The 8,767-nt window shown below is 33.9% G+C and overlaps 1 long non-coding RNA gene across 2 annotated transcripts; it reads right to left on the bottom strand.

The window, feature by feature from the left end:
* Positions 1-6,554: 6,554 nt before the first annotated feature.
* LOC112421806 (uncharacterized) lies at positions 6,555-8,696 on the bottom strand. 2 transcript variants are annotated; one of them, XR_005646426.1, is made up of 3 exons: positions 8,608-8,696; positions 8,457-8,504; positions 6,555-6,997 (listed from the first exon to the last, which is right to left on the bottom strand). It is a non-coding gene; the product is annotated as an uncharacterized lncRNA (long non-coding RNA). The 2 variants fall into 2 exon arrangements; XR_005646427.1 differs by having other exon boundaries at positions 8,652-8,696.
* Positions 8,697-8,767: the final 71 nt, after the last annotated feature.

The raw sequence follows: 8,767 nt of genomic DNA, 5'->3' as shown, positions 1-8,767 counted from the left end.
CAAACACCGTTGAAAAACAATCAGGTTATGAAGAACCAGTGGAGGACTATAAATATCTGTGGCACAACAATTGTTATTCAATTAATGATGTTGTCTTGAATGAAGAGGTTACGAATGATGAAGTCTATCATGAAACAGTAGTACCCTTAGTTCCAAACAACAGGCCAACGACAGTAAAAGAAAGCAAATCTGAAGCTAAATTTCAAGAACAAAATATTGATAGAGTTGAGTCCACTGACATAGATCAAACAATGTTCAATGAAAGTAATAAATCTGAAGCGCAACTTTGTCAGGAAACTCGGTGTTTATTAGAAACACCTCTGAGGCCACCACCACAAAATTTCTCTACTACAGTTCAGCCGTCTCCGACAAAGTCGAAATCACCGGATCAATCATCGAAGCTACTGGCTCTGCTTATTACTCTTTCACAACCATCATTGGTCCATGCTTTACCTCCGGCGTTGTCTCCGCCGATGAAACCACCTGATAGAAGTGTTGCTGCTGCAAATTCGGAAGTCAATTTCAATTCCGCCGTGGATGCTGATTCGAATTTTGTTGTTCTGCTGAAGCTTGTATGCTCTGAGGTTCCCTCTGACAACACCTCCAACCATTATTCTTGTCTCTTACAAGGGTAACCACCAACTTCAGGGGAATGCATTTTTGAAAGGACTGCTACGGAGGTTTGGCTAATATTTGTTCAGCTTACATCAAAGATTGACGTGGGAGTCATGAGCCAGAGACAAGGGGCATTTGGAAGTATTGTTACACCATCCATGCTGAAACTCAATACTTATATGGTAATTGTTGAATATGAACATTGGTTGATCAATTTATCCATGCTATACAGCCCAATGAATTTTGCATATGATAGAGGAAAAATTTGGGTAATGCAGAAGGTGTTTAAAGGGTTTTTAGTTCTTGCTGTGATTGGAAGGAATAGGGAGAAAGACATTTCTTCCATGGAGGATATAGCACATGGGTTTGTCACGTTACTGGATAATAATATAAAAAAGGTTTATGTCATGTTGCTAGGTATTACAGAAGTTACAACCTTAGATAAATCATATGGTTCAATTAAAATTTTGTTTCCCTCAACTCAAGCTGAAATATTTCAAATAGGAAAAGGTGAAATGGAAGCAATGGATTCATGTGTCACGCTCTCTTATCATTTTGCTATCCCTTTAAATAGTCACAACATGATATTTTCAAGTTGGACTTCAGAATCCATGCAGATAACAATGAAAGGAAAATACTCCATGAAATTTGACTCTGGTGGCACTGGATATTCTTTTCTCCTTCCCACGAAGACTTTACAATTCCAACAATGGGATCCGGGTGGTTTCTTGTTCATTGGAGGAGTCAACATGCATGGGAAGCTCTTTATCAGAATGAGAACTCGGGGTCGAGTTCTTCAGAGGTGGAACAGACTGATGCAAGAGGGTTTTCTTAGTAATTTTATAGTATTTATTATTTAACCAAATCTTAGTAATTTTCTAGAACTTTCTATTTTTATTTTGTTTTATTTTATTTCGGCCCACAGGTTTGTTATTTCTTTCACTATATAAGCGAAACTTATGTAGCCTAAAGGTACACTTTTTGATTCAATAAAATTATTCGAGATTTTCTCTCAATTCTGGTGGATTCCGGAAACCCTTATTTTGATAGGTTTGTCGCTTGCAACCCTATTTTCACAAGTTTGTCGCTTGCAAACTTGTTCTTTTCTATCTAGGTTTGGCGCTTGCTAACCCTACGCTTCCGTACTGCGTCAAGCACTAACCATAACTCCAAAAAATTCCAAAAGCACTTGTAAGTGTTGATAAGCTTTTCTTGAATGTGTAGAGTTTTTTCATAAGTGTGGGTGTTAATGTTGAAATTTGATTGAGGTAGAAGAATGACAAAGAGGAGGATGACAGGTTGGAAATGGAGAAAAGGAAAGTGATATGGAAAAGTAGAATAAGAAAGTAAAAATGAAGAAGGTTCTCGATCCTCCTCTCTAAGCGCTCCATCTTCTGTTTTAGCGTTTCTTGTTCAAGATTTTTCTTTTCAAGTTCAGCGGTTACAAAATGGCTTTCATTATAGAATTACTCCCTAATTTTAGCGGTTGATTTTTCTTGATAGAATTACTCCTTAATTTATACAAAAGGGCTTTCATTTGTATTAGAAGATAAATTCTAGAAGCAACCACATAAGGGTTACTTCAAAGAAAACAGGCCTTCATACCATACTTCAGAAATGAATAGCAAACCAGACCCAATGAAAAGACGAAAAGATGCACATAATATTGTTCAAATACACATAGTGACCACCATGAACAGGACATCATAGAGCCAGACAAAAAGAACCGGCTAAATGCAGATAGCAGAACAGCATAACAATAAAAATCAACCAAGGATTTAGCAACATAAAAAGGTTAATTTTTTTTCAAATACCCATTATTAGAAACAAAAAAACCCTATCAGAAATCAACAAAAAAAGTCACTACATAAACTCAATGAAGACCCAAATAATCAAAACAACAAAAACATAATCTAGATCTAAATAGATATCTTCAAAGAATACCCAAAAACAAGAATCAAAAGGGAATTTCTAAAAAAAAAATTATATGAAATTAATGAAGTCCATTCAAAGGTGAAACAACACCTAAAATTAAAATTCAAGGAAGAGATTTACCTCAGTTATCACTTCCAAGTGACAATTTTTGAAGAAGCATAGACAAAACCCTAACCTCCAAGTGACAAAATCTTCAATTTGTGAGCTGCAATCTAAGAGGGATTTACGAGCCAATGTTAGGGATTTAAGAGAGGGGTTTGCGATATGTTTGAAACTTGAAAGAATTCAGAGAGAGAGAGAGAGAGAGAGAGAGAGAGAGAAATTCGAAATGCCTGCGAGTGAAATGAAAAGGGAATGAAGTGAATGAAGCTCATTAAAGTATAAAATAAGAAGAGGGAAATGAAAAGGTGTTTGGCGGTCTGGCTGGACTCTCGATTTGATTTTGGCTAAATGTTCTTTTGTCAATTTTTGTCTTAATGTTTATTTTTATTTTTTTTACTAAAAAAATGTTTATTTTTTCCTTTACTCAATTGTGCAAGTGGTGGGTCCTATCTAATTATTGGATTTAATTTAGACTAATACCTCAAATTCGTCCTTGAATTTTGAAAAATCGGTCAATTTTGTCCATGAATTTTGCGAAATATCAAATTAGTCCCTGAATTTACAAAATGTCAATCAAATCAGTCCCTCCGTTAAGTTGGTCTTTTAACGGAGGTGACGTGTAACGTTAACCTCTGACAAAGCTTACCACGTCAGATGCCACGCAAGCAGGGACCAAACTGATTGATTTACACAAAATTTTCAATGACCAAATTGATGGATTTACACAAAATTTTCAAGGACCAAATTGATGGATTTTTAGAAAATTGGCAACAGCTCTTTCCCTTCTTTGTGAGTAAAGACTTTTTCTCCTCTTCCTCAATAAGGGCTATTTCTTCCCCAAATATATAAATTTGGAACCCTAATGTTATAATTCCTTACATAGAGTTCAAAATCCCCAAAATTTCTTCCACGAATTGATGTCAAATTTCTTCCCCAATTCAAAAAACTTAGAACCCTAATTTTTTTGATTAAATTCAAAATTCATAAATCAAGTGGTCTGCCTTGTAGATTCGGTGTTCAGAATTGATGGGTGGTGCGCGAATGGGCAAAAACAACTTCAACAACCGGTATTCATCTTCAAGCTCTATGTACAATGATGATGTGAGAGAACTTCAATGTTGGTGTCCTAGAATTTGTGTTGTAAGAACAGCAAACACTGTCAATAACCCAGGAAGGTCTTTCTATGCTTGCCCTCTGCATAAGATTTGTTTAACAATGGTTATTTGATGTATGAATGTTTTGTTTAAATTATACTGATTTTATCTTTTGATTGTATAGGATAACTGTGAAAATTGTAAATTTTTTTGTGTGGGTTGATGAAGCTGAAGAATTAGGCTATTTTAAAAACAATGGTGCTGGTCATGGAAGAAATGCAAGGTTGATGGAGAAGTCAAATGCTAGGGGCAGAGAAGAGGTTTGGAGGACAAGGTTGATGGATAAAGTTGATTGTGTAGGAAGTGAGCTTAGGTTGACTAAGATATTGATAGGAGTATTTTGTTTGACTGAGTTGTTTAAAATGTTATTGTATTGTGGCAAGTCCATGTAATGTTGTAATGAAAAGAGGTTGTCAATGAATGAATCAAACCTTTCTGTCAAAAAAATTCAATCACATTGGTCCTTGAATTATATGCATATCCATCATTTCGATCCTCAAATTAGTGAAAATACCATCAAATAGGTCCTTGAATTTTCACAATAGATATCACTGTGATTCTTAGTGCATACATTTGCTGAAGAAAGTAAAAAGTAAAAGACAGACACTTTGATTATAAAAAGACACACATTTGCATATCATCATAAGTCATATATTTGATGTTCATAAATCACAACATAGCAAAAAAAAAAACATTACATAGCCATCAAGTCATCAAATCATTTGATGTTCTTAAGTGATTACATATCCAAAAAAGCATAAACTAAACAAGTCCAAAAAACATTAATTAAACTAGCCCAGAAGCATAATTTAAACAAGTATCAATGCTTTGGAAATCCTGGAGTTGGGATAAACTCCATGTATTGGCGTTGAGTAGAAGCGGATTTTGGATTTGAAACTCTAATAACTCCAGGAGCAGTTGGATTTTGTGGATTTTGTGGAGCAGGACCCGTCAGTGGTGTTTGTTTATGCATGTCATTTGAAATCACTGGTCCTCTCATGTCATATCTCCTTGTACTCATTCTCTGCAAATAAAATCAATCATATCAGCCCTTAAATTATAACAAAATCCATCAAATTAGTCCTCAAATTATGCCAGTAAGTCTCAAATCGATCCATATTTTATAGGGGTATAATTGGAAACACAGGAAAAATTATATTGAAAAGTTAAGTCTCGAATTTTTACCATTTCCATCAATTTAGTCCTTGTACACGTGGCTGCCTACTATAAGATTATGCATAAAATATTTGTAAAGGAACCACATGTTGCCCGCATTCAAAACAATACTTAAGCTTAAGAACCATAATTAAAGATTCATACCTAAATTATTATATGCCATAATGAAGTTATTAAAAGTAATTTCCTCACGAGACTAACATCAATCTCAACAAAAAAATCTGGAGAAAGTATGTAGTCCCATATTTCATTCCAGTCTTCATATATACATTGCAAAAATGGATTCTGAAAAGAAAAAGAAAACCAAGTTAGATTCTTATATAAAGCAGACATTGACGTAAAATAATTGTCAATAAGACTTTGTTTCTAAACAGGGATCATGAAACTCTACTCCTGGAGCAAACTCCCTGACACGAACATATTTTAACAATTTTTTTCTCATAACCTGCCAAGTGAAAGACACAATCAGAACTATTACTTGGTTCACCAAGAAGAAATATGGGAAATCAACAGCCAATAAATATAAGCCCTTCACTCAGACTACTAAGGCAATGCATGCAAGCTAGGTTTGATTCTGATAGTAAAAATTGGGCTTATCTAACCAGTAAGAATAGAAGTATTAGCTGCAAGTTTTGATGCAACAGGCCTCGTTGTACGTACAGGCCAACTCTGAAATTCAAGTTCCAACACAGTGTCCTGCAAATAAAAGATATAGAGAAGCTTGAAAGTGCAGGAAAAAGTATGTATAAATGCATCTAAACTTCGAACAGCTGCCATAATACACAGACATGACTCTAAACATAAAAATGAAATAATGGACTTTAGAATGATTTTCTGACAGAAATAGAGCTAAATAAACAACAGAAGTTTAACCCACAAACCTTCAAGGACTATTGGCTAGCTGGTGCTACATAGGTAACCTTTCCCATGGCATCAGAAAACAATCTGCAATGGTAACCTTTCCATTAAACTGTTCTCGAAAACAATCTGCAATGGTAACAAAAAAACCACCAAAAGATTCAGGAAAAAATCTACAAATAGAACATATAACAATGCAGAGGCTAATTGTACAATTATATATCATAATTTTAGTCATCAAAAAAATCCAATATTGACTTGGCAACATAAAACACTCACCTATTTCATTAATATTTAGAATTTCTTCATTAATGTTGTCATGGAAAGCAAAAGGAGAAAGGCACGATGCACTCATGCAAGACATCATGCCACTAATTCATTTCAGACCACTTTCAAAGAAAGGTTTACATTAATAGCAAATAAAAATCTTCAGAGGCTTAGCCTTATTTGAATGTAAGTGAAGTCTCAGATGTCAATGGCATAAAAATGATAAGTAAACATACATACACAACAGTATAGCAGATTGCAGACTATGAAAATTTTTGTAACAATTGAATGCCGTACAAAACAGAGGAGGTAAATGGAAACTGAACTAACCTATGAAGACAAAAGAGTCACAAGGACTGCGCAAAACCAAGTTGTTTCAAGACTGGCCACGGATGGCCACGGATCTTTGAAGGCAATCAGAGCTGCAAAACATTCACGGTCCTATCCCATACCAGTGAAGCAAGTATCGGTAAAAACAATATTGTGATATAAAGAGCACATAATTGAGAACTTAGAAAAGCCAAACGGGTATCAAATGCCAGCACAGTATACCATCTTTATCTTGCACTATTCTTATTACTCAATTCCATAAAACCCTAAATAAAAGAGGGCTCATCAAGGACTCCCAAATCAAAGTATCAGAAGCATCTAGCAATTCTGAAACAAATCAACATTGATGTATGATGCCAAATTTAGTTTTCAGTTCCTAACTAAATCACTGTGAAAGTGAGAGTGGTGATGGAGGTCTCAGTGAATTATATGTAGAAAAACTATAATGAAGAAAAACTAAAACAACACATGAAAAAGTAGAAACTAACCCTTTTTTTCCTCTGTTGACTGCTTGCCATCATATCAGAAGCTGCTTGTCCATCCTCAAATCCATTGTCCATCTAAATTTTCAATAAAAGGGTGTGTGTAAATAACAAATAAGCAATGGATTCAAAACATTAGATTTCAAAATTAATCAATGTACAAAATACATATTTTTCAGTAATCATTCAAAACCAAAAAAATCAAAAGATACTTCTAAACCCATTATTTCTATCTCAGACTAAACCCATTATTTCTTCTCTCTCAAATTTTTTCACTTCTTTGTGGTTGCAATTTTCACTTATGATATACAAACTACAATCACTAAACAACAACCCAAAATCAAAAGACCAGACCCTCAATTAAAATCAAAGATACAATTTTCTGAAGATATTCAAGCAGAATTAGAACCACAAACATTAGCATCCTCAAAAAACTTTGTATATCATAAAAACAAATTCCTAAAAGCATGAATTTCTAAAATGCATACCAAAAATTCATTACAATATCAAAACGATAAACATATAAACCAACAGGTCCTGCGGTAACGCGCTTACGAAATTTTCAACTACGAATAACCTCAATGTATAAGACAAAATTAACCAACACCATATTAACAAACTTTCAAGTAACAATCACCTCAATCAATCTGATGCTAATGCAAAAGCTAACCAAAGATGGAAAGTACCAGTGTAACAAATATGTGTTCAGTTACTTGCTTTCAAAGTCACCAATCTTAAGCATCAGATTTTAGCAATTCAAATCAATAATTTCATGCAACCAAAGTGATCCAATCGCATCATCCATTCCAAATTTTGCATCAGAAGTGGTTCAATGTATGCAAACTTATTTTATGGAACAATGCAATGATGGCAGAACCAAAGGTTATTGTCATTCAAATTTAACACGTAGCCATATTTATGAGTCCTACACCTAATGAAATCAGTTCAATATTCCAAAGAAGTTAGCAAAAATCTAACTGGTTTCAAAAGGAAATAACAAAATCATGATTCAATAGCAAACAAAAATAACACAAACAGCAACCAAATTCTAAAATTACTTATCATCAAGCAAATGATATCCATGGTCATCTTTAACATCAATTGATCACAAACACTGATTCAAATGACTTATAATCCGTTTATTTGCAACTTAATCACAGCTTATTACTTTTGTGTCAACATATTGCAATTGTCTCAAACATGCAACCAAAATGAAATTAAAAAAAACCCAAAAACATATAAGTCAATTTTAAAAAACATTAACTAACACTCATTAAAAAAACAAAACAACAAAAAACCAAAAACAGAACACAGGAAACAACATGCATCAATCATGATCAAACCAAACTCAAAACTTTCTACCTGCATAAAGAACAAACCGCAGCAAAGAAAAGAAAACTATACTGGAAAAAAGATGAAACTACAACCAAAAGCAAAGACATCAACAACCATTAAAAAAACAGAACAACAACACAGAAAAATTAAAATAATCGAACCAAAAAAGCACATGCAAAGCAATTAAACACAAAACACAAACCTTGATGCTTCAGAAAACAGAAACCTTGATGCTTGATCCCAAAGAAACCTGAATAAGAAGATGAAAAACAGGTTGAGAACATAACCAAAGCTAAAAAAACGAAAAAATTGTTATAAAATAGAGACATGCAAATTGATGAACCAACAACAACCATAGATGAAGAATGAACCGGACAGAAATGGAACCGTACTCAACTGAAGAATATAAAAGTTATGAAGTAGTGAAGTTATGAAATATAGTATAGTGGGAACAGCTGAAATTGAAATACCACCCACAACTACATATATAGGTGAAAAGGATAAATAAGTAAT

Source organism: Medicago truncatula, chromosome 5 (genome assembly GCF_003473485.1).
Source record: "Medicago truncatula cultivar Jemalong A17 chromosome 5, MtrunA17r5.0-ANR, whole genome shotgun sequence".
In the NCBI taxonomy this organism is placed as follows: domain Eukaryota; kingdom Viridiplantae; phylum Streptophyta; class Magnoliopsida; order Fabales; family Fabaceae; genus Medicago; species Medicago truncatula.
Note: the sequence above shows the minus strand (reverse complement) of the source record. Positions and strands in the feature narration are given on the sequence as shown.